Here is a 26,492-nt window from a genome sequence, read left to right on the forward strand (position 1 = left end):
GTGTGTGGTTGTGTGTGGGGTTGTGTGTGTGGTTGTGTGTGTGGTTGTGTGTGTATATGTTGTTGTGTGAGTGTGTGTGGTTGTGTGTGTGTGGTTGTGTGTGTGTGTGGTTGTGTGTGTGTGTGTTTATGGTTGTGTGTGTGTGTGGTTGTGTGTGGTTTTGTGTGCGTGTGGTTGTATGTGTGGTTGTGTGTGCGTTTTTGTGTGTGGTTGTGTGTGTAGTTGTGTGTGTAGTTGTGTGTGTGTGGTTGTGTGTGTGGTTGTATGTGTGTGTGTGTGGTTGTGTGGTTGTGTGTGTGTGTGGTTGTGTGTGTGGTTGTGTGGTTGGTTGTGGTTGTGTGAGTGTGTGTGTGGTTGTGTGTGTGTGTGGTTGTTTTTGTGTGTGGGGTTGTGTGTGTGGTTGTGTGTGTAGTTGTGTGTGTGGTTGTGTGTGTGGTTGTGTGTGTATGTGTTGTTGTGCGTGAGTGTTTGTGGTTGTGTGTGTGTGTGGTTGAGTGTGTGTGTGGTTGTGTGTGTGTGTGATTGTATGTGTGGTTGTGTGTGTGGTTGTGTGTGGTTTTGTGTGTGGTTGTGTGTGTGTGGGGTTGTGTGTGTGGTTGTGTGTGTATGTGTTGTTTTCCTATTTGTAAGCCCTGCAAATGCGCTGTGTTACTCTACCAGATTAATGGTGATCAAATTGCCAACCTCGAAAGGCGCAAAGGAGGTCTGTTTTGCAGGGATTTGAACATTTGACTTGCAGAGCAGTGCAGATATCAGCAGTGATCATTTAACTTACGGAGCCATCATTTCGTTTCGTTTTCGATATATATGTTGTGTAGAAATGTTGATGTATTTGTGTATTGCATCCTGCAGATGAAATAGTTTGCGTTTCTCATGTCACCACCCACATACAATTATCCAGAAGGAAAAAAAGTGTAATGGCGATGGAGCAACTTACACTTCTAAAGGAGAGTTTGTAGATTTTTCTGAGCTGTAGCCCGATTTTATTGATGATTTCGACAAAGTGTTAGTAAAATTTAGAGATGCTGTTTACCTATTGGCTTTCTTGTATTCTGTGGAGGGCTAAGCAGTATTCAAGTCTGCTGCTCGTAAATGTCCTTACAACGAACATAACATAACTTGCATTGTTATTTTGAGTTGCCTGTTTGTTTTCTGTCCTCTGGGGGCAGTGGTGCTATTGCAAATGCAAGCATCCAGGCATGAGAGTGGCATTCGCAAGTGGATTTGAATTATTGTTGGCTTTCTGAAATTTTAGCAGAATTAAAATGGTGTATATCAGTAGCCATTATGATATGCTGCATCATGTTAATTTGCTTGCGCTTGTAAGCGAGAAGGCGGAGGGAGGGGCGGAGGCAGGGAGCAAGCAAGAGGAAAGACAGATGGCGCTGAAGGCTGGCGGTTCGCGCGTGCACGCTTGCGTGAACGCAAGCTTGTCGCCAGCCAGCAGTACTTTGAAAACTCACCTACTAAAGTCTCTCCGAGCAGTGCATGTGCGCTGACTCAGCGAGACCTAAAAAATCATTGTAAACATCCAAAATGGCCAAAGATAGTCATAGCACCATAACATTATAGATCTCAATTAATTGTACAGGATATATACATTCATGTAAATTGTATTAAATCTACTTAGAACTGCAGATGAGGGCCAAATAAAGCAGTCCATATGTGCACAGCAAATCACATTCTAAAAAGTATTAAAGATTAAAAATAAAGTGCCACGTGCGTCCTGAAAGTGCAATCTTAATAACATACTCACAAAATTATATTTTGCCACAAACTGTGCATCTTACATATGACCAATATTACTCAAGCTTTGTATAGCTATTATAATAAAACGCTGCATGCTTTATTACAAAAAATGATTTCCCTACTAGATTCCTTAATCGCACTGCAGTAAAAATGAATTTATATATCATTAGACATATATATTCTGTTTTAAGAAGCAGGAGATAATACAAAGCCGGCCTGCATTTTCTGATATTCAAGGCCCTTAATAGTGAAATAATGAATTATTTCTGTGATTCAGAGTATAACCGACAGAAAAAAATAAAATATAGTGCATGTTCCTAGCTCGAGAGGTACTCATTCAATGCATCTGCACCCTGCCATGCCCCTTGCCACGTTGCTGTGCTAGCCTGACTTGCCATAAGCTACTGCTTACAATGATTTCTGTGTTTACCTTGCATGTCGTGAGGAGACTTTCATGTTTTATGCTGATCATAGCTATTGCTGTGATTCTTTCCTTCTCCCCTTTAAAAACGGTTGCTGCTGCAATTGTCCAGAGAACTCAGTTGAGTCTCCAGAACACCCTTTTTGGGGAGTTCAATCTTCCTCTTAGACAACTGCCTTTGCTCCTAAAACTACTTCGTCTTTTCCAGGAGGAACTCTTTATGGGTTTTTGTTAGGATAGAATAAGTCCTTTAGTTTAGGATAGGAACTATACTCTGTATGCAACACAGTGTTTTTATTTCTCTATGCTTGATCTAACCAATTTTATTTCTTATTATTTCTGTAATCGATTTGCCACTAATTTGAGTAAAAGAACAAAATACCGACTAATCTGCTAAAAAGAGAAAACTTACTTTTAAAACTTCCCTTAACCTCTTTTAATTGATTGACCATCAAATGTAAGCTTTTGTATTTTTTATTGTGTAATGCTCCATTTGAAAACGGTGGCAAACATTCATGAGCCTAGAAAGGTGCTGAACTTCCAAGTTCACTATGCAGCTTTTTGTCATATGCCACAGCAGGCATGGCTTCCAATGTGTTTTCTGACGATCAGTAACATGTTTTGAACTCTCTTGGACATTATGGCACCGATTATGATGATTGGACGGGAAGGTACAATTTCTCGCACTCAATAAAATCTGACTCCATTGGCTTTGGAGTTTATCAGGTGTTATAAATAGCACCTATTACGAATTTTTGGGGAATAATATGCAGATATTGGTGCTTATTGCACCAAAATGCGATGTCACTGAAAATACTGTACCATTTCCACTTTTAAATTCTGTCAGATTTGACCTGTCCTAATTTAACAAAGGGTGAGGACTTTATGTCACCTGGTAACTACTGGGTATGGTAAATTCTGTATATGAAGGAATACTGGCCCACTCAGAATCAGGGCTTATGTGAGTAAAGCTTAAAGATGGTCTTCTCTGTTTCAGCTTTAATTCGATATATTTGGGGGATTTTCGAGCTGGAGAAAAATATTTTAGCTATTTTATGCCTATAATAGCAAAATATGATAATAAACTGGGAGAATAATGTCTTAGTCTGTTTCTTGGAATACATTTTGCCAAAATAAACAGAAACACACCATCGATCTTGCCCACGCGAAGCCTCCCTTCTTTTCCAGTGATTGCTTTTGATTTGCTGCTGTAATCACAGCCACAGCTCTCTGTTGCTTTAAGCACAGGGCTTGTCTCTTCTCCCCCCGACTGGTGTAATGGAAGGCAGATAAATCTACAGTGGTGTTTTGTTCTCATCTTTTGAAAATGGGACTGCCGTGGTGCTCCAGCCCTCGCTGGTTTGTTGTGCTGTGCAGCCTTTTCTGCTGGCCTACCCCATTTCTGCCTGGCTGGTCACCCTCCCAGCGCTCAGTGTCTGCGAGCCGTTGGCTGCTCTGAACCGCTTGGCTCTTTCTCTTAGTAACAGCTTTACATTCTGCCTCAATTCCTCTTCAATCGAATCACAAAAATCACTTTTTTTTTTCTTGGACCTAAATCGCCAGTGCCCCCCCCTTTCTTCCCGCCCTGGCCGCAGCTGAACATGACAATGTTCTGACATTAACAAAGGGGGGACATTCTGCCTGCAGAGGAGGAGGGGAGCCCCAGAAAGCAACGTTTCCAAGGTAAGCGACTGTTTGTTTACAGTAAAAAATGTCAGGGGTGGCCCATATACCACCCTGCAACTGATATGCTTGTTTTGAGTGAGAATATTGCGCCCAGAAGTTGCCCAGGGCTGTGCGAAGCGCTTTACTGTAGTTGGGGTGGGGGATGGGCAGTGCTACACATATTTTCAAGCAGGGCGCCCTGGATGTGTTTACTGCTCCTGGAAGCCGGCCATCCTTCAATATAATTTTTTAAATAAAGTGATTTCCGTCGGTGTGTCCGCAGCTGCGGGGCCTTTTATTTTTATTTTTTGCTGGGGGGGGAGGGGAGGCGATAAAAACGATGCTTTGCAGCAAATGGAAGCAGGCAGCCATCACAAGACAGGCACCCTCCGCCTATTTTTAGAAAAAAAGGTTTGTGGCTCGGCACGTGGCTGTTTAGCACAAAATAATACGTGTTTGGCGACGAAAGCCACAAGTGATGCTGGTGGGGGGTGTTGAAGGGGGGAGGCGAGGCCGTAGATATTGTGTTTTTAAGAGTCCTGGGAAGGTTGGAAATGTGTTTCTGCTTGAACTCGGGCTGGAGTGGGGGAGGGGAGGAAAACTGCTCAGACTTACTTTCCACTGAGATGTTTTCATTCTGGAATTCCACTGCTTCCCACCACTTAGGGGGTGTACGTTTTCTCAGCCAAGTGATCAATTTCTATATGCGTAAATTAGGTATATTTTGCTATATGTGTGTTTATATATTTGGCTGCACCTCACGTCGGTTGTAATTGCCAATTTACGTAGTCGTATTTTGATTTGTGGCCATGTTAGTGCTTTTGTGTGTACAGGTTATTTCTTGTTGGAACTCAGCGTGAGAGGGTGTGGGCCGAATCAACGACAGGCGTAATTGTAGGCTCTGTGTTTTCTTACCTTGAAACGTCACTGTGTCAGGTGATGTACAGAGCTGTTTACACTAGGAAATGTAAGCCTTAAAGGTCAACAGTGGCCAAACTAGTAATCCTGTCACACTGTGATGTGCTAAAAGCGGATTTCCATATTTAAGGCCACAGCAGAGAGGAATGTTCAGTAGGGACGTCCAATGCACCCGACTTCCGCTTTGAGTCACCTTTCACAAGTTGTGTCAGGACAGGACATGTTTAGCCAGAGTGTGTGACAATCAAAAAATGCGCTGCTAATGCACCAACATGATTATTCCGGTCCCCTGTCGCTTGTTTACCCATTTTGTAGAATATTTACAAATTATAAACCATTGTTTTGCTAATCCATGGGTGGCTATCATTGTTGTGGTGGTCTGGGAAAAGTTGTGATCTCTTGGGTGCAGAGCATAACCATTATGGTGCCCCAGCAACAGGATACATTTGGGGTAATCGAATGCTCTATTATTGCTTTGATGAAATATGGCACTTCTGCATTTTATGACGAAAATATTGTGGCAGGTTACCAGTAGCAAAAGGCTGCCCCCCCCCCCCAATGAAGACACATAAATAAAAAAAAAATATGGGCCAAAAACCTCAAATGGATGGCAATTTCCTGAATACCTATGTGTAATTTTCATTCTTTAACCCCTTCCGTGCTCCCATCGGCCAATGGCCGTCGCGAGCACTACCTGGCTAGTGCTGCGCACGTCCGTTGGCCGACGCGCCCGCCCACTTTTTCAAACCGCCGCACTGTGGCGGAATTCGCGCCGCGGTTATAAAATACTCTCTAACCACCATAATTGTGTGGGATAAGGTTCAGGAAAATAAACACAAGACCCTCAGAGATATCCAAGGGAGGAAACTGGAGGCTACAGGGTCTTCAGGGTGAGCTGGCCGCCAACCTATTATATACACACTGTAGAAGCTACCCCAAAGTTGTAGTTACTTATGTGACGTAACGTATCCCTACAAGCACTATATAGATGGAGTGCTGGGCATCTCCAAAATTGTGAAGGACTGCCCTCACACACCACCAGGTGATGCGCTTCATCATAGGCAGTCCTCGCTTTCTAAAAACCCAGTTTGATAGAGAGCGGGCCTACACCTGAAGACAGGGAGGTACTTCTAATCATTTATGTGGGGGCCCGTGCAAAAAGTGATTTAAAAACCAATGTACTACCCAAAATCACATTTAATCACAGGGTTTTACTTGGTATTAAAAGCTGGAATGTGGGGATTAGGGGAACTATTACCCCCGTCACCACTATTGTCGTCAACATGTTTCTGCCATTGGCTCCAATTTTTTAGATGCCCAGCACTCCATCTATGCTGTGGTTGTAGTGATACGGTTACATCACATAAGTAACTACAACTTTGGTGTAGCTTCTGCAGTGTGTATATAAGGTTCAGGAAACCTGCTGATGAAGGCCTAGATTCCTTTTATTTTGATACAAGGTGTTGTATGGATTGGACAAGAATGAAGGCAGCTCGATATGCTGTTGTTTTGTGTTGGTGTGGAATGCAGCCAAATCAGAGGCCAACTGATTTTCAGAAGCTGAGTATCTGAGGTACCTAAGCAGCTGCTCTATCCGGCCCATCACAGAAGCATACTGTAGAAGTTTTTGATCATCTCTCATTAAGCGCACAGACATGCTTTTTGGCCTTGGGCATCCCATAGATAAGTTTTGGAGGCCTAGCCAAGATCTAATTAACACTTGGTCAACAGCTATCTGGGAAGTCCACCTGTTCTTGGTTAGTATTACTGTTGCTAACCGTCTTCTATCGCTGGTTTTAGCAAGAATGGGCAGGTCTACATTGTTGGTATTGAGCAAACCCCCCCTCCCCCAGTTGACATATCCCGTCTTCCCACCCCAGACAGCTTCTGAAATCTGTGGACGTCTGACAGGGTGAACAGATCTGACTAGTCTTGCCAGACCCCTTGCTGGTCAAGGATGCCTGGGCCACCATTGTAGCTTCTCGATTCCCACATTGGCTCATCAGTTCATGCTGTCTATTCCAGTGTTACCTGTAGTGGCTATCATTTGTACGCTTTGTGAATAATTGGGAGACTGTCAGAAGAATGAGTGTTTGGGGTTGGAGTAAGAGTGCCTTTAGCTTGCCATGGCTAGTGAATTGGAAACCACTTATTTTAACTTAAAAGAAGCATGGGTGTATTTGAAACTATGCCTAGATGCTTTGCTTTCGTTTACGCCTGAGTGATAATTCAAGTTTGCAATACATTCATAGCACTTTTTTATTTTAAATATCACTATTTAAGTTTCAATGGTACATTGTTTTTTTTTTTGTAATAACATTTATTCTGTGGTAAAAGTCCTTTGCTTACACTTTGTTGTTCTTGCAAGAGCGTACGTACAGGAAATGGTCAAGCGCAGTACCATTTAAATTTAAAAAAAGCTTTTACCCCAAGCTTGTTACGAGGACCCAGACTCTTGAGCTCCCGTTTGCAAGTTCTTGTCTGCGATTTTCTACCATCTCAGTTGGAGACATAGATCAGAATTTTAGTGCTGTGACAAGAAAGAGCAGGACAATACTGGAAAGAGACTAGGGCTGTGAGAAGTGACGATTATGGATTTTAGTGAATTTATTTTGAGGGGCTTGTATTGCAAGCACTACAGACGGAAGCTTCTCTGCAGCTAAGGGGAAGGTGTTTAGGGGACTTTGGGAAGCACAAGGATTTTTTTCCCCAGTTTGCGGAGGGCTGCAGTACAAGAACCTAAAAACAGTCCAAGATCTTGGATGGCTGGATCAATGGAGTTGGATTTTTTCTGGATTTGTACTTAAATTCAGGCAGAGACTAGGGGTTGAAGGTTGAGTTCGCTGGAGAAGAGTGAAGGAGAAACTTTTCAGTGTCTATCTGAATTTTAAAAGTAAGAGTTCATGTCTGATATGCCTAGGCAGGTGGTTCGAGAACTAGTGATGGCGCTGTTCTCAGTGGCTGATGTGGTTGATGGAAGTCGTTGAAAAAAGGAAGGTTAGCAGTTCTGAGAATTCTGGATAGGTCGTGAGTGGGGATATTGTTACAACACGAACAAGGACACTTGAGGTCACTAATCACTCCGCTCCTACCCTTGACTGGATTAAACAACTAACTGCTCTGAACTGCACACCTCATGTTGTAGACTCTGCCAAATCTTTAGGTGTCACATTGGATAAACATCTAAATATGCAAGCACATATCAGTGCTACTACTAGGAGAGCCAATTTCCAACTCAACACGCTGAAGAAAATCAAACCATTCCCCCCCCCAAAGACCTTAGGCCGGCGGTACAATCCCTGATTATCCCTAGATTGGAATATGGGTTGGTGTCCCTAGCAGGACTTCCCAAAGCCAGCTTAGCCCCACTCAGAGCTACCTTGAATGCTTCAGCCAGGCTTTTAACGGGATCTAGGAAATTTGATCACATTTCACCCGACCTGCTGCAGCTAAACTGGTTATCTATTGAAGCCAGAATCCGACACAAGATTGCTTGTCTGACTCATAAAGCCATACACCACAATACCCCTTACTACCTAACAAATAAACTTGAGCTATCAGGCTCTAGCAGGACCCTCAGAAGTATATCCACCCTTCTCTTGAAACCGCCAAGATCCAAAAAGAAAAGATCGTACAACCGTGCATTCACCGGTCTTGCGCCTAGAATCTGGAACTCCTTACCATCCGAGATCAGATCAAATCCTTCTACTACTTCCTTTTAAAAAACTGGTCAAAAGACTACTAATGAACAAACTTTAATCGCACTGATCATGTTCGGGTGTTTTGTTAATAACCAAATTCTTGTCGTATTCTCACTGATGTTCTATATGTTTTTAATCTTCTTTTTGCATTCGTTTTGTCCTGTCCTCGATAGCTCCTGTAACTGCATCATTTGTTGATTTTTGCTTGATCCCCTTTTGTTAATATTCCTTGATGCTCATCGCACATCTTGGTTCCTTCTATTGTGTGATGTTTTACTCTGAGTGCTATATGGCGCCTCTGATACACCCTACTCGTTACTCTTGAATGTTTTCCCACAGTTTGTACTATCACTTACCTCCTTTATTATGTTTTGTATAATGGCTGAAGACTACTCTGTACAGCGCACTGATACTCATTTGGGTCTTGTTCGCGCTCTATAAAACTTTTCAAATTAAATAAATAAATTGAGGTATTCAAAGTTACCAAAGTCTTAGTATTCTTATAGATTTTATTCCAGCGGATCCGGTCATCAATAGATTTCTGAGAGGTCGTCTCGCCCTCAATTTATCGAGGCATGCTTAATCATTTGACGACCTCTCACACGGGGTAGGAGAAATGCCATTCCTGTGGATTTAACCGAAGGAAGCTAGTCCCCCTTGGGAGTTCTTATAAATCTATAGTCAGGACAAAGCACTTAGTTTTGGTTTTTGTGGGTAAGAAAAAATGTTTAAAATATACCTAGAGGTATACTCAAGGGATTCCTTTGTTTGGTGAGTACCTCTGGTACAGTAAAAAAACAGTAGAAAAATGGCGGTCAACTGGTGAGGTGCAATGATTCTCCTGACCTGTACTTATTCCATTACCAACATGTTGTTACACATATATTGTTAAAATGTATGACACATTTGTTTGGGAAGCATAAGAGAACTTGTATTTAATTCTGGTTCCGATTGATAGTCTGATGACTTTCTTCAGTGCGTTCAGCATTGGTACTTTAAACCTTATGTTGACTACTTTTCTGGCACATGGAAGGTCTGCATAGAGGCTTTTTCAGTCGCCCTGGTTCTCTCTGAGTAGATACCACTCCTGTCAGATGGATAAGGTTCCAGATATTTTAACCCCTTGCTTTCCATGTGAGAACTAACTCAGTAACTTTTTTTTCTGCTTGAGAGGCTGGGTTAGTGAAAAAGGTAGGTTAGGATCCAAGGAGATGAAGATGTTGATGGTGGCGTTGTCATCTCTTGCCAGGAAGTTTCGCCATACAGAAGTATGTATGGTTTCAATTCCATGTTTAGGGTCGTATTTCTGATTGGTAGATTGTTAGAGCTTTAATTTTTTTTGGTACTTTCAAAGTTCCACCACAACCAGTTGTTTAAATGTTTGGTCAGAAAAACAGCCCTCCTATCATTTCCAAGGAATGTTTTATATAATCATGTTTTATTCAGGAAAGGCAGAGGATAGAGCTTTTGCAAGCGTATGGAGAAGTCTGTAAAGCGTAAGGAGTTGGCTATATTGGCAAGGTGTTGGCCATGATCTGCTTTTGGGAGTCAAGGTCCTTTTGGTTATTCTTATTCTAGGATTTGTTGTTAAAGAAAAGGTTCAGAAATGTGGAGAGCAATTGAGTGAACTTTATGGAAGCCATGACCCACATTGGTTTAAGGGAGCTCTGGATAGATATCAGAAGCTTGCTTGTTTGTTTGATAGTATCTTGGAGTCTTCATCTTTGACTTGAAACATCACCTTGCAGTAGTTGTTTTCGGGTCTGCTTCAGCACGTTGTGGTTGGTGCTGAATTTAGAGCTGTGGAAGGATGTTTTGATTTGGAAGTAACCTCCCTGTCTTCTACTTGGGCAGATGTGCACTTACATTTGAGTGAAGATCTGATGTTAGTGGCACAATGAGAGATAACAGTGTTAACAGTTCAGTTAAGTGTTTGTTTAATGTGTTCGTTTGTTTTGTAAGATAGCTGCATTTCAGGTGTCGGGAGTAATTTGAGCAGATGTTCGTTGTAAAGTCAAGATTGTCTGAGAAAAGTTTAGTGGTAGGTCTGAAGGTTGTGGGATTTGAACAGTGTTTAGGTGTGGAAGCGGTATTGTGTGCTTTGAGATGTGAAGTATAAGGAAAATGTAATCGTTCCAAGACACATAAAAGCAACATCCTTGTCGTTTGATGGTGATATCACTTTAAAAGGAGTTCCCCCTTATTGAGAGCAGGGGTAGTGGTTTGAAGAACTATTTATTGTGCTTGGGTTCAGGCTATTCTAATGTGAACTGGTTGGTTGAGATATCTGCCCAGATACTGTTTTTTTCAGTGGCCCAGGAAATAAATGAATTGTGGAGGGGATCAAGCAAAGTCCTGAGTCTCCTGCTGGGCAGTAGCATAATATTGCAGGCAAGAGCTTGGGTCATGGCCAATTTAATCGAGGTTATGATGTGTTATTCACTGATATACGAGGTATTATCTACATCAGTGCTCCCACCTCTGCAGGAAATTCTGCCTCTTTTATGCAGCGCTTAATAAGAAAACGATGTGACATTCATGGATTCTACTTAGGCGTGAGTCAAGTTTCCAAAAGGAAAAGGTCTACATTACATTCAATGGATCTTCTGTCTCTACTCTGCAGAGGTTACGGTCACCAGTGCAGTCCCTTCAGATGTCATTCGCTTCATTATTGTGTTCTCTGGATTTCTGAGCTAGTGGATGAGCGTGTTTCACAAAATGCAGATTTAGGTCTCTACAACACCACAAGTTCTCTCAGCATGGGTTCCTATCACCAAGAGTTTCTCCCGGAGTCCGTGCAGGCACCCGCTAGATTTGGTGGAACATGCTCATCTTTAGTTATCCACCAATCGGAATGCTGGCCACTGTGCAGGTTTTAAATTCATCTAGGTCCGGTATTGGAAAATTAGAGGTCACGTTCTACTGTTTCACTATGTCAGCAATCCCTTCCAGTGTTTTAAAAACTGAGTAGACCACAGCCTCAGTCTTTACCAGTTTCCTCTTCAGATCTGTGTGACACGCATTGATTGATCACTTTAGGGTGTTCTCCACAGGTGTAAGTTCTGTTTCCTCAATGCAACCAGTTGCAGCCTCCCTGTGGTTCCTCCTATTGGCAACAACGTGGGGGTCAAGAACTTCTCTTTTCGCTTTGCTTTATCTGCTATATTGAATTGAGGGCTTTAACTACAGCCCCTGCAGAAAACGCTGATGTCTCCCTCACTGCTGGTAAGGCCCCTTCACTAGGCTCAGGTGTTCTGCTGGTTCTCACAGGTAGTCTCAGGCTCCAGAAACACCTCGCTCATGAGCATGTAGCATAACCTGGTGCAGTGTGTGCTGCATTGAGGTGTTAAACAGAATCTCAGTGCCTTGTCTCTGCCTTCTGGTCCTGCCTCCTGCTTTGGTGCCCGCCACCAGTCGCAGCCCCGATGTTAGCAGTGATAGGCTAGGCAGGTTTGCCACCCACAGATCCTCAAGGTAGCGCATGCTTAATTTCTTTGCATTCAGACGGTAGCGGGCAGGAGAGACCGGCCACCACGTTTTCCTACCGAAGGGACGTCGGTATTGGAGCACCAAATACATCTCTTCAATCTTTGCACCTTCCCTTCTCCCTTCTGTCTGGTTCCACCACCTCCCAGGGCACCGTCACGGACAGGGGGTCCGGCCAAGAGCCCCAAACTCGATTAGCCTTCTTGCGCTGCAACCAGGATGCCCTCACTTTTTAAAGTAGTACTAACAATTTTTAAAACCTCTGACATCTGGGTAGTGAGAACAGCATTAACTATGATTAATGCACAGTTTTTATACACCTAAACCACGAGCCTTATTGTGAATATTTTGTTATCTTACATGTTCTATTACTTGATGGTAGGTTATGATAGTGGCAGTTTTGTAGCGCAAAATGTAACTTTTTGAAAGAGTGATTGTGCTTGTGAAGAAGTGTTAACGTGGTGTGCTTGGGTGAATATGTTAACTTCGGTGATTTATGACTGAAGTTCTTGGTTTTTGACCATTGAGACTGCAGCACAGTACCGAATGAATTACACATGTTCTTGGCTGAGTCAGATGCCCCCTGCCCAGCTGACGTGTATATAGGTATGTAGCGAAGGCAGGTGGTGGTATAAAGTGATTTTGACAAATAGTTATTCTCACATTTGGATTGCGTTGAATGCACTTAACCAATTTTGTCTTGCTGTGTTCTGATGCTTGAGGGTGTGTGGTGTGGCTTGGTAGAGAGTGCCGTTGTGATCATGGGGATACTCATAGCATACCTGTGTGGGTATGAGTGCATTGCTCTGTCCAATGGTGTTGAGAGGTATCATGTGTATGTCATTTGATTGCGGATGTTGTGATTCCCAGTAACATGACATATCTGTTATGTATCTGCAAGTTCCTGTTGAATTTATAATGTTGAGTGTTATGCATGTAGTATGTAATTGAAAATTCACTCTGTTGTGAGCATGGCGTTACTTAAACATATATAGTATATCTGTCTTGTGTCAAATGGGTGCACAGTGTTCCATCCAGTTTATCCTTTTTTTGGTTTATTGAAGATTTAGGCACATCCGTAACCAGAACTTCTACAGGAGGAAAGGACAGACTAGTGGAGGTTTCTTCAACGAGTTGCTCGTGAGCTAGCAGAAGCTCTTCAGTTACCCTTAAGTAGGTCTCCTGTGTGCAGGCAGCCTACTAAGTTAGAAGCGTTTGTTTGGTTGGATTAATATATGTATACAAAAATGTAAATGTGGTTATTCAGGACTAAATTTGTAAAATAATCTTATGTGGTCAGTATTCAAATTCTAATAATATTAGTTGCTCAGGATGGGTTTCATTGGACATAAGTAGCTCTTACTACAGAAAAGGTTGGAGACCCCTGAGACTTGCTCAGTAACAGTCAGTAGCACTGGAAGGCTGCCTGTTCAGTGGACTCTACGGCCAAGCATGCTTACCGAAAGGATTCCTACTGCACACTGGGAACTCGGATGAGTAAACAGCCTGTTATACTGTCAACAAGAGTGATTGCATAGCAGCAGAAGTATCAGCAGTTCAGCACACAATCACATTGCCACGAAATCAAGCCATGTTTCTATTCTATTCAGCGTCTGTGTTGTGCAGCTAGAGCAGCATCTTTGGTCACCTGAGATGTCGATAGCCATACCTCCACTTGTGGCCACTACTGGCCATTGTTCAATCTCTCGTTCAGCCCTGTAGAGGATCAATTTGATGATGATCTTCTGGCCATGCTGGTGAATTTAAGAGAAGCCAACTAAAGCTGCTCAGAAAATACTAACTAATCATGTCTGAACATTCAAAATGCTGCAACAGGACCATTCGCTGGTCAACCCCATAACCAGATTCTTTAGTAGCCCTTACTACACTTAACACCTTCAAAAACCCTTTCATTAACTCCTAAAAGCTTCTTCAAAGTCTCAAATACTTAAAGCTGTAAAATAAAATGTATATGAAGGACCCTCCCAGCTCTGCTTGTCTGAGTATCTACATCCCCAGAAAACATTACAATGTTCCTAAAATCTGGGCAGAGCTTCTCAGTCCAGAGAACCAGTCTCTTGGTCTGGGACAATATTCAAGCGTTGGTACCGTCAATTTCTTCTGTCAACCACTGTTGTCAAATGGCATGAAGACCACGCAGTGTGGTGTGCCACACAAGTCTTCCCACTCTGTTCCTGTCTTTCAAGCCTCTGTGAGCCCCATGCCTAAATTGCTCAAGTGAAAGTCGTGCTTGTGAGAAAGTCAAGTTCTTGCCTTCGTTGCTTTGCATAGCCAGGACTTGTGCCTGTCAAGGCATTGTGGAAATCTATCGAGGACTTTTACACTTTAATATTTTATGCATTTATTGTTGCCCACAGAAAATTGGGCCTCTTATTACTGACGGGAAATAGGAGAGGCTGAGTAATGCAAGCCAGCCAAATCTGCAACCCTCTTGTCTCTGCAGAGATCACCGCATTGTACATGACTGGCTACATAATGTGATCACCAGGGATGCAGCCTCGAGAGCAGGGGGTGGGGGAGGGGCGTGTATGATAAGTAGTAATTACTTAGTCGGTCTAGCCTGGCTGTCTGCAGCAGCAGTGACATCAAGTTACTGTCGCTGCAGGCTGGGTAGAGGTTGGCTAGCCAACATATTAACAGGAAGAGTCGAGCCAGAACCGAGCCAAAGGTCGGGCTTGGCTCTAAAAGCCTGTGCACGAGCGGAGACATGAACATATTTGGTGTGGAAATCGTGCAACAAAGTTCATGTAAAAAATGTGATAAAGTCGCTTTAAAAAAAGTGTATTTCTTCAACATGCGGATGTTTTTCACTTAAGCTCTTTAGATTATATCGCTTCATTGAGAGGCATTTATTAGAAATTGAAAAACATAAATTTAGAAATATTAATTTCCACCAATTACAGTGTGTTAAAGACGAGATGTTTTTGTATTGCACACTTCCTGAACCCGCACATTTGAAGCTATTCTCATGTGTGAAAATGGGGGAAAAAGAAGGCTCAGTGAAATAAAATATATGCCTAGAATCGCACCATTAGGGGGGAGCCGTGATTGACCCCAGATTTTCTAGTTTCACATTATCTAATTGAGATACTAGATGGGCACCTCATTCTCAGGCCCATTTTACATCAAAGGTCGCTGCTTTGTTGTTAAATCTGGGCGCATGAGGTTCAGACATGGAGGCAGGCAGACGCAACAAAAAAAAAATCTGCTCAATTTGGGGTGGAAAGTCCAAAAGGACCTTCTAAATGACTCCGAACCAAACAACTGGTTTAAGATGTCAATATTTTGTGTTTGCAGACTGACCTACGAAGATGTGTGTGATGCACAAGTAGAATTGAGGGTATGGATCATGGATCTGATTGGGGCCCTTGTCTGTCACTCACTCCCCATCAGTGTGCTGCCTACAGGACGTTAAGTGGGTCGGGTCTTAGATGCACCATTCATTACAAACTTTGAAATGGGTTCCTGTCCAGTCCTAAATTAATTTCCTTTGGTGGCAATAACAATCCTTGAATTCCCAGTGACCGTAGGTAACCTTGAGGTAATTCATAACAGCGACATGACATTTTAACTCCATCTTGCATTCCATAAGAGTATTTATTTGTTCCCATATATTGCGTTCTGTTGTTTTTTTAATGCGACATATGGCTCTTTTATGTGAGCAGAGTCTCTTCTAGGCTTCTTGGTGGGTTGTGGGTGAGTGTTGATGACAGGACAGTGAAAGCTTTGGAGAGTAGTCTGAAGGCTGTGTGAATCTCTCACAGTGCCTGTCAGTGTGTTATAAAGGTGTTCAGGCTTCATAAAGATGCAAGCAGGGCTACTGAAAGGCTACTTTTGCCACTCATACGTAGTCTGGTCTGCTGATGTCAGGTATGGGTTATGCTAACCTATTTTCCCGGGCCTCTCTGCCCTACTCTGCTTGGAGGAGGACCTGGGGAAGAAAGGACAACATCGTCCAGTCTTTCCTTACACTGGCTGGCCTTACTTTTCCAAATGACTTAAAAGTACTGCCCCTAATCCTGTCCATCGCCATTGCCCAGTTGCGCCAGCCCCCTTATCCTTTTTTAGTTGTTCCTTGGTAAATGTCAGCCTCACCCCCTAACATTGACTAAGCTATGTCCCTACCTACCACTGCCTAAACATCTAAAGTATAAGCAGTGAACCACAAGCGAAGTTGACCTCTGAAACAGATTGGAACATTTCCCCTGGAAGAGTCAGCTGGGGGTGGGATGGGAGACAGAAAACATGTTAACATCCTCAGCAAGACCCAAAAATATATGCCCACACAACAATAAAGAAACATTGACAAATCCAGGTATGGCTTGCATTTTGAGTTTTGACTAAAACTTAAAAAATATATTGCTTTTTGCTTACGTAATGTATCCGTGTGATATAGAATTTAATGTGTGACAGTTGGGTTTACTTTTGAGATGTTATTCTCTCAAGCATTGCAATTCCAGCACTTCATTGGAGGTGGAATGATACACCAATAAGCCAACTGCATGAGGTGAAAGGGAAATACTCAAACGAAGGACCACTCTACGCCTCGTTTAAAGAACTGGTGACAATAGGCCCTGAAGATATCTGCACTGTCATCCAACAATTACTTTGAAGTGTGGAAAAAAAGTATTAATTTGCCTGCTAATCAAGACTGACTATTTAAATCCTGAAACAATTTGAATATAAGTGTTTCAAATCCTAATGGGGAGTTTGCTGTTTAGCCTGATCAACGAGTCTGCGGCTCTAAGAAAACAGTTAACAGTGCATTCAAAAGAGAAGGGATGACAGAAGAATGCACAGCATACCTCCACTACCTGTAACTGCATGACTATCACCTTCCAAGCACATAAAATCGGTTCATCGCATAAAGGCACAAGAGGAACAAGCAGGAAGCCACCACTCCTTACAGAAATCTGATGTTGCACCCTGTAGTAGGGATGAGTTGGAGGGGCGGGATCTCTCAGCTAAGCTTTGTCCTTTGCCATCCCTGAGCAACAGAAAAGACTAAGAAGCCTCTACTTCATTTATTGTAGCCTATGAGGGAACCCCAGCCCTGCGAACAGTCACCTCACAACAGGCATGCTATTCATGCAACTTACCAGCTTATGCCTCAGTACATTTGCTCACATACAAAGAAATTCAGAGACATAAATAACAAAATGTACCCAAAACACCATGGTCAGGGTCTGTGATCAATAAATACATGCTCTCTACAACATGATATCTTGACAGTACGTGAAATATTGGGAACATCTTGTATAAATGTATATTTTTAGTGAAGTTTGGGAATTTCATGGATACTGGTAGAAAGGAATTTCCAATTCTGAGTTCAGATAGATGTGTCCAGAGGGCAAATGGCCAGATTAGGGCCTTTATTACTATTTTGGTGGTCCCGTTGACCGTATCAGGTTGGCGGTCCAAAGGCTGTGAGCTCGACGGTCTAACTGCTGTATTGCGAGTTCGGCAGATGGGCTTTACAAAGACGGCCGACAACTCCAACCGCTGGGCTCACAGTCGAGGAAAGGCAGCCACTATAGAGCAGTACAGGGGAGCTGCAACTCAGTCCATATTACGAGTTGACTGTTCTACGAGCAGACCGCGGCGGTCCGATTGCCTGCTTCAAGGTGGCAGTGGCGAAGGATTTGGGGTGCGTCCTCCCCCTTCTTCTTCTTCCTAGCAGATTCTGACGTGGATCCCTTTCTACATGTCCTTTGTAAACTGCAGAATATTCAGCCGGAGGATTACGACCCTGTTTGCGGCGATCTTCAGGTAAGTCCTTTTCTAACCATATATCCATTGCCAGGACTGCCCATATATGGGCTGAACCCCAGTAATAGGCATATAGTATTTTTCAAATATATCATGCATATGTGTGCATCCGACACATCTGCAGTGGAAATGCACACCCAGGCATCGATATGTTTGGGAAAAATACTTGCCCCCGCTGCAAGATCCCCACCCCTGTGTTCAACTCATAATACGGCGGTCTTTGGACCACCAGCGCTGTGGTCTGCTGGCAGACGCGGTCCTAAAGTGGTCGGACCGCTGAACTCGTAATAAGGCCCTAAGTGTTTTTATCCTGAGCTAAGAATCAATTTCACTAGTAAGCAGTGTGACAAGAAATGGTGAAAAATTAATTGACTTTCCTTAACTGATGAGACAGAGAAAGGAACATTAAACTATTTGTTTCATTGTACACTTAAACGTAGCCTTGAAAATAGCTCAAGGTACTGTACAGTTTAGTTAAACATACCTTACAACGTGTTTAATGTTCCCGGTCTGCCTTTTAAGGATGAGGAGAGCTTTCAGACAACTGGGAAGAGTAGATATCGGATAAGTCCGAATGGTTTGTCAGTTGATGACTCCCTTGCTTATGGGTGAGCATCACATCTGTGGCGAGTACATGCTTCTCTCTCTTGGCTAGTCCCAGCAAGCAGTGAGTAATGGTGCTGCATTTATTAACCTAATATTATTGTCCTGGATGTACAATGTCTGCAACACCATTACGAGTGGATTAGCTTAGGTGTCTTCTTGATTATAATAGTGGCTTGGGATATTTCCTAAACTATTGATTCACTGCAAGGTCTGGCTAAAATTGATTTTTTGTATTTTTAATGCTGGAATGCCCTAGACATGGGCCAGCGATTTTAGGCTTGACTAGCAATCGGAGGCCTTGATTCTACATTGAAATGGTATATATCTGACCTCGGTGTACTATATTGTCTGTATGGACCCACACGTTGTCTTAATGAATGAAAGAGCTTAGGTTGGGGTTATTCGTTATGTTGTTATTCATGCTTCTTTTGCGTTCATGTGAAAACTGTCAAAGCTAAGATTTTATTATGGTCTGATTGTGCAGTTGTCTCTGGAGTGCAGAGCCCTGCAATATATGTGAACCTTGACAAATAAACATTTGTTTAAAAAAAAAAGAAAATTACCCTGACACTGAAGTGGACTACTTTTGTAGGCAGATATGCACTCAAAAGGTTGTCACTAGTAGTGAATAGAGCCAGTGGCTGAATGTTGAGGATGCTTTAATAAACCAGCAGATTAAAAAGGCAAATTGTAAGCACCTATTTTTATTTTTATAATATATATAGTTATATCTTCACTTAAAGAAGTAACTTTATAGTTGGGTGTTGAAATAGGATAAGGGCTTTCATTTAAAAAGCAAGCAAAAACACTGAAATTAGACAGTGATAGTTTACTGAGCTAACTATGAACTTGTACACCGTCATGCGGTGCTTATGATGCCACATATTACATCACTCATGACATGTTAAATTACATCAGTGATGACATCACTTAAAACATCATACTCTAATACAGCATAGTGTTACTGTGTGTACACGTGTGGGTGCATAGAATTGAAATAGTGGAATCCCTGGAAACAAATGGGGTTGTGCATTTTGAAAGTTATATGGTACATCATTTAAAAATCACTAACGTTTGGGCTGCAAGTAGTACTCCATATTAAACAAGGTAAAGGCTGAGAACACCTGGGTTGCAGAGGTATGATTCAAAGTACATTGTGGCTTCAAGCCAAAGCCTGTTGCCAAGAAAGTGCAAAGATGCTGTGGACAATAGATTATCCGCCAGTGAATATTCGGACACTGGCCGATGTTAAACAGTTGTAATGCAATGCAATAGATACGTTTAATGTAAAGAGGGCATTTTAAAACTTTGACTGTTTATTTCCTGAACTTCGCGAAAGATTGTAAGGTATTGCAGGTCTTTGAATAGTGGAGGAACGGGCCAGAGTAAAAAGTCCTCTTCTAAGGAACTTGAGAGGTCCTCCCCACAAGGAGAGGGTATCCACAACCCTGGTGACAGCCCTCATTGACAGTGTAATACAAAAATCCATGGACACCCTCTTAATTAGGCTGGATGTGCTGATAAATGATCTGTATTGGTGTATTGATTCAGTTCTTTTGAATTGGCCTTAAAAAACTCTAAAGGAGGTGTCTTCATGTCCCTCCCCTTCTCCCCCGGACCGGGAGATATGAGTTGTGTAAAGCCTAATATGATGAGTAAATCCTTCGACAAGGTGTAGGGGAGGAGTCCCGTAGGGACTCCTGACCTCACGGAGGCTTTGGATAAGGGGACATCCGTGTCTTGAAAGGCACTGATTCCCACACTGACTGCGCCTCCATTACCTTACGATGACCCACACTGTGCCCCCCTGGATCATGAAACCATCTGCAAAAGTGAGGTTGTCATTGACATGCCCCCAACTGCAACCCCTTATGTAGTGGTCCTGGGGAACGTCCTGTCATTGTCTTGTGGAGTTTTGGAGTTCTACGATCAGTTAAAAAAACAAACCGCCAGTGGCTTACAAACACTTATAGATACATTTGCAGATCTTATGTTAAAATTAGATCTAGCAGTCAATTTTACCAAATCCTTTGTGGTGGTGGTGGGTCCTGGTTCCTCCAGGACCCAAGCCTTTAGTAGCTGTAACCATAAAATCTCCAAAGTCAAGGCTTTTCCCTACCTGGGAGTACTATTTGATTCCAATATTAATTGGAAGCCCTTGGTGGCAGCTAAGAATGAGGAGCTAGGCAGTGTAATCACTGCTGTTTTTAGTTTTGCAACGAGGCTGGGTAGCAAACCAATTAAGTCCTTGGAGATACATTTAGCCTGGTAGATCTTCACCAAGGCTACATATGGCAGTGACTTCTTGGAGCTATGCGGCAGGTACTAAACTTCAGATCATGGAAAACACATTCCTTCGTCGGTTGTTATGCGTCCCACAAAACGCTCCCTTTCTATATGTCCATGAAGAGTTTGGTGTTGGCTATAGGATATGGTCAATGGAGGAACTCCATCGGAACAGATTAATTTGAAATGATTGTCTCCAGCGTGAAGGAGCACTTAAAATTCCTTGGGTTAAATACATTAAGGATTCCCTATTGAAACTGGGGAAGGGGGAGCTGTTTAATAACCCGGAAAGAGTCTGCAACACTGATCCAAAATACTGTGGCATCCTGGTGTGGAAACTTGTGTAGCGGCTCCGAAGGGAGCACCATGAAACCTCATGAGAGGGCTGCCCTGGGTTCCTTGGGAGTACCGTGGAACTGGTGTCCCAAATTCTTTTTTCCTTTTAATTTGACCACATGGTGGAGGGGACCCGAGTCCCTCAGGGTCCCCTTCTCCTTACAAGTGCCTTGGAGTTAGGGTGTCCCTACCCTTCACCTACATACCCTTGTCTTCTAACCTTTGTCAGAGCACGGGGACTGGGTCACTGAGAACTGTACTATCGAGAGCTATATTTGCTTCTGTGTTGCAGCCTGCCAATCTCCTCGCTCGGTACTGTGGGACTGTCAATGGTCCCAAGGTACTGAAATGTCTGAAAGGAGGAAACGCTAATTTGGCCTATCAGAAGGCTCTATTTTTTTATTTTAGGTATTGTAGGACTCTAGTGGGACCAACTATCAAGATATACTTAACTGTTTAACCACTGCAAGCCCAACCCAGGCACCCCTTTCAATAATAATTTTTGGAACACCGCTGAACTGATTTACTCCAAATTACGAAAAGCACACTTTGCAGTTCTAACTTTGTGCTAAACATGGTGTTTTTGAAGAGAGGGTTTTCTTTAGGAATTAACATGGGAAATCAATATTTTGAGACCTCTTGGGGCTATGCGGCAGGTAATGGACATCAGATCATGGAAAACAAATTCTTTTGGCGATTATTGTGCGTCCCACAAAACGCTCCCTCTCTGTTTCCATGATGAGTCGGGTGTTGGCTATGTGATCTGGTCAAAGGAGGAACTATATCTGAACAGATTAATTATAAAGGATTTTCTCCAGCTTGGTGGAGCACTCAAAATTCAATGGGTTAAATACATTATGGATTCCCTGTTGACAATGGGGAGGGGGGAGCTGTTTAATAATCCAGAAAGAGTCTGCAGCCCTAATAGAAAGTAGGTGAATGAAAATGTTCTAGAAAGGAGATCTTTGCATTGAGAGGAGACCGAATTGTTAGAACCCACAGTGCGGAGCTTTATTCTGCTAAAAACCACGCAGTATTTTGAGGAAATCTTCTTTTCTTGGCTCTCAGGTGACGGATCAGCACAAACGTTTGAAATAGGCATGCTGGATGAACTTTATTTTGTAAAACTTTTTTACGTTTTGTGCAGATTCGTCGAATGGCGCCACAGCTCTTAGCAAAACTAAAAACTCTCTACCTATGGAAACTTTGACTTAACTATAACACTGCGATGACTGCTATTTATATATATATATATATATATTTTTTTTTTTACTGGAACTCCATGACCTTCTTTCATCTTTTGAAACAAATGCAGCACGGACCACAATATCGGCGATTTTTTTTTTTTTTTTTTTGAAAAGTTTTTATTGAGCAATAATTCGGTTACAAGTACGGGCCTACAACCACCCGGGCCGGCCGCTAGGTACAGAAGGAAATCTACACATATCAAGGCTACAATCAGTTCCCAGGGCACTGCCCCGCAGTGGCTCCAGATAGTTCTCGAGGAACAGGAAGCGTCAGTCCAACAATCACAAAAACAAAAAGACAAACAATAAAAAACAAAAGGCGAGTTATGTGGGAAACCAGTGCGGGTCAAGCTCCCCCCGGGAAACTCCAGTCAGGACAATTGAGCAAACCGCTAAAGAGAGGAGTACCGGGAGGCCGGGGACGGAGGGGGGGGGGGGAGGGGGTCAAGGGAAATGAACGTCCATATGTAGTTGTTCCAAAAGGCGCCAGGAGCCATCAAGGGTCAGGGGGACATGGCGATATCAGTGTCTACCAGGGGGGGCGTACAGATGCCTCCGCGATACGCGTTCCATTGCCCCCAAATTCTACCCCATGCCCCCGGCTTGCCACGGGCCACATACACAGTCTTCTCCCTAAACATACACCAGTCCATATTCTCCTTCCACACTGACACGGTGGGCGGCCGTTGAGCGCCCCAAAGTTGCGCTATGTCCCTCTTGGCAATCATGTTCCCTAGGGCCGCCCACCGAGTCTGAGCCGCGCTGTAGTCATTGGGCTCCCACACATTCAGGACACAGCGACGCACCTCCGGCAGCAGCACAACCCCAGTGACCTGTCCCATAACCGTGTGGACCCGGCGCCAGTAGTCCGCCACCTCGCGGCACTCCCAAAGGATATGAAGAAAGGTGGCGCTAAGCCCACACCCTCGCTTACAGAGCCCGTCGCCGGAAAATCCCATCGAGACCAAGCGCGGACCCGTCACATACACCCGGTGGAGAATCTTGAGCTGTACCAACCGGAGACGAGCCGGAATGGCAACCTCCCTGGGGGACGACAGTGCAGACTGCCAATCTTCGTCGTCCAATTCCACCCCATCCCCAGTCCAAGCCTCCCGAAGGCGCACAAAAAGGTCCGCCCGGTGATTAATTAATTTTTTATAAATTAAAGAAATAGTACTATCAGGGACATGGCCGTCAAGTATACGGTCCTCGAGGGGCGAGGAAACAGGGATCTTGGTCCCCTCCCCGAAGACCGAGAGCAGGGCGTGTCGAACCTGGGCGTAGCGGAAGAACTCCCTGTCGGTCAGCTCGTATTCGGCCTGGAGCACCGCGAAAGTCTTTACCGCGCCCTTATGCCACAGGTCTCCCACTTTGCTGATACCAATCGTGTCCCACTGGTCAAACCCCTTCGTGGTCCACAAGCTGCCCAGGCGGTCGGAGGCAAACAAGGGAGTAGCACATGTTAATCGCTCACTCCAGCCCATGGCCGCAGTGGCAGCCCTCCAGGTCCGCACCGCAATCTTAGTAGGACCCGTAAGGGTCCGGCCAGCCAGACGGGAATAAAGTGCCCTGTTGTAGTTCCCGCCGGGAAGCAGGAACTTGTCCATCTCATACGCCGGATTCAAGCCGGGCACATACGTGGCGTGGTTAATGGCAGATAGCTGCGAGGCCCAATAGTACCTGCGAATGTCAGGAAGCGCGATGCCCCCGTCATACCAGGGGAGAGTGAGCTTGGCAAGAGCAATACGCGCCCGCCCGTCCCACACCAGTCTCCTCTGCAGGCTCTCCACCTCCCGAAAGTAGGCCACTGGGATAACGTCGAAGGAGTTCTGGAGTGCATAGAGGAACCTGGGAAGGGACATCATTTTAAACAGCGCGGCCCGACCCAGCGGGGACAGGGGGAGCCTGCACCACCGGGCCGTGTCCTCCCGCAGTCGCCGAAGTGGATGCAGGAGATTCTGCTCATAGCGAGCCACCGGGTCCAGCGAAACGTATATCCCCAGGTACTTAAAGCCGCTCAGAGATATTTGAATCGGGAGCCGAGGCGGCAGGAGAGGAGGACCACCAGAGATGGGATAAACACAGGATTTAGACCAGTTGATCGTGAGACCCGAATTGGTCCCAAAGGAGGTCAGAACGTCAAAGAGGACGTTAAGTGACTGCCGCGGTGAGGTAAGATACAGGAGAATGTCGTCCGCATACAGCGAGACCCGATCTTCGAAGCCCGGGCCCCACCGGATCCCTCTAAGCGAGGGCTCCCAACGGAGCCAGGCGGCGAGCGGCTCCAGGGCGAGAGCAAAAAGCAACGGGGACAACGGGCACCCCTGCCTCGTGCCCCTGCCGAGGGCAAAGGGCCGAGAGACCCGCCCATTCACCACCACTTGAGCCATGGGTCCCGTGTAAAGGAGCCTCACCCAGCCAATAAATCCCTCTCCAAAGCCGAATTTATCCAAGACGGCCCAGAGGAATGGCCACTCAATAGTGTCAAAGGCCATCGTGGCATCCAAAGAAACCAGCACGGCCGGTTCGGAGAGGAACTCCGCCCTGGCAAGGGCACCGTGAAGACGCCGCAAGTTAAGAGCGGTGTTGCGGTGCGGGATAAAGCCGCATTGGTCCGGATGAATAAGGTCGCACACGACACTCAACAATCGATTGGCCAGGACTTTCGCCAGGATTTTAGGCTCCGCGTTGAGCAGTGAAATAGGCCGGTAAGAAGTACAGCGGTCTCGTGGCTTGCCCTCCTTGGGGATAACGACTATAGTGGCCAAGCGCTGGTCGGCCGGAAGGGAACCCGCCGCAAGAGAGTCGCGGAACATGCGGCTGAGGAAGGGCGCAAGCTTATCAGGACGCAATTTGTATAGTTCAATGGGCAGACCGTTAGGACCCATAGCCTTGCCTGAGCGAAGGGAACGGATCGCGGTCGCTATTTCATCCGACGACAAGGGGGCGTCCAGCCGCTCCCGGTCCTCAACGGACAGGCCGGGCAGAGCAATATCTCTCAGTAGGAGGCGAGAGTCATCCTCATCCCTGTCAGTCACCGGGGAGTACACCGCCCGGAGGTGGTCAGCGAAACATTCCACAATCTCATCCGGCTCAGTCACACATGCACCATCCGCAGCACGCAACTCGGGGACCACACGATTCACTTTCTCCTTTTTGTCCAGCCACGCAATCAACTTTCCCGCCTTGTCCCCCGCGTCATACAATCGGCCCTGCTGCTCCCTATACATAGTTTTGGCCGCGTCAGTGACCAGGGACCTATATTCGAACTGTTTCAGGCTAAGGGCATGTAGCCCGTCCGGAGTAACATTCGCCTCCAAGGCCGACTCCAACCCAGAGATGTCAGTCTCCAGCTTCACCACCGCCTCGCTCCTAACCCTCTTGGCCACCACTATCTGGGCGAGGGCGTGTCCGCGTATCACAGTTTTAAAGGCTTCCCAAAGGGACAACGCAGACGGCACCGACCCCTCGTTTTCACTGAAGTATTGGTCCATGGCCTTAACCAGGCTGTCACGGGTCGCAGGGTCCCGCAGGTACCAGGGGTTAATAGGAGCTATCCGCCCTGCGGACCGCGACCCGGTGTCAAAGAGAAGCCACAGCGGAGAATGGTCGGAGATACCACGCGCCAGGTGTCTGACCTCTCGAATCCGACCAGTCTGCGCCGCGGGCATAAGGAAGTAGTCTAACCTGGAGAGACTCCCATGCGCCCCGGAATGAAAGGTGAACTGACGCTGGGTCGGATGCATTAGTCTCCAACTATCCACCAAGCCGAAGGTCTCCAACATCCCACCCAGCCATGACTGGGCAGCGGGGAGGGTCCTTGGTGGGTGACGATCCAGTTCACCCGAAACCACAGAATTAAAGTCCCCGCCCATAAGCAGGAGGCCGTCCGGAAGGTCAAGCAGCATTCGACCCAAGTCAGTAAAGGTGGAGTTCTGGAGGCCCGGGGGGACGTAGACTGAAACCAGGGTAAGGGGCTGCCCCTCCCACCTCCCGATCAAACACACATAGCGCCCTCTGTCATCCGAGACTATCCTCGTGATCTCCACCGGAAGGGAGGTTCGCAGGAGAATGCCCGCCCCCCTGGAGCCAGTTGTGAAACCAGAATGGGCTACGAGACGGTATCCCCCCCTGTTCATCGCATGGCAGACACTGCCGACCAAGTGCGTCTCCTGGAGAAACACCACATCAGGAGTCACACGACGCAAATATTGCAGTACAACTCCCCGCTTAATACGGTCCCCCAACCCATTGACGTTCCATGACATAAGCCTCAACCCATCTCCC

General features: G+C 45.1%; 1 protein-coding gene across 2 annotated transcripts in view; it reads left to right on the forward strand.

The window, feature by feature from the left end:
- The first annotated feature begins 3,597 nt into the window (after positions 1-3,597).
- The window catches only part of TBL1XR1 (TBL1X/Y related 1), a 583,295-nt gene continuing 560,400 nt past the window's right edge, over positions 3,598-26,492 (forward strand). Inside the window, exon 1 of one of the 2 annotated variants that reach the window (XM_085635413.1) lies at positions 3,598-3,853. The gene's annotated coding sequence lies outside the window, so the exon portion shown is untranslated. The remainder of the gene's footprint in view (positions 3,854-26,492) is intronic. The other variant, XM_085635415.1, reaches the window with a different exon arrangement.

The sequence above is a fragment of the Triturus cristatus genome, chromosome 11, assembly GCF_964204655.1.
Source record: "Triturus cristatus chromosome 11, aTriCri1.1, whole genome shotgun sequence".
Classification (NCBI taxonomy): Eukaryota; Metazoa; Chordata; class Amphibia; order Caudata; family Salamandridae; genus Triturus; species Triturus cristatus.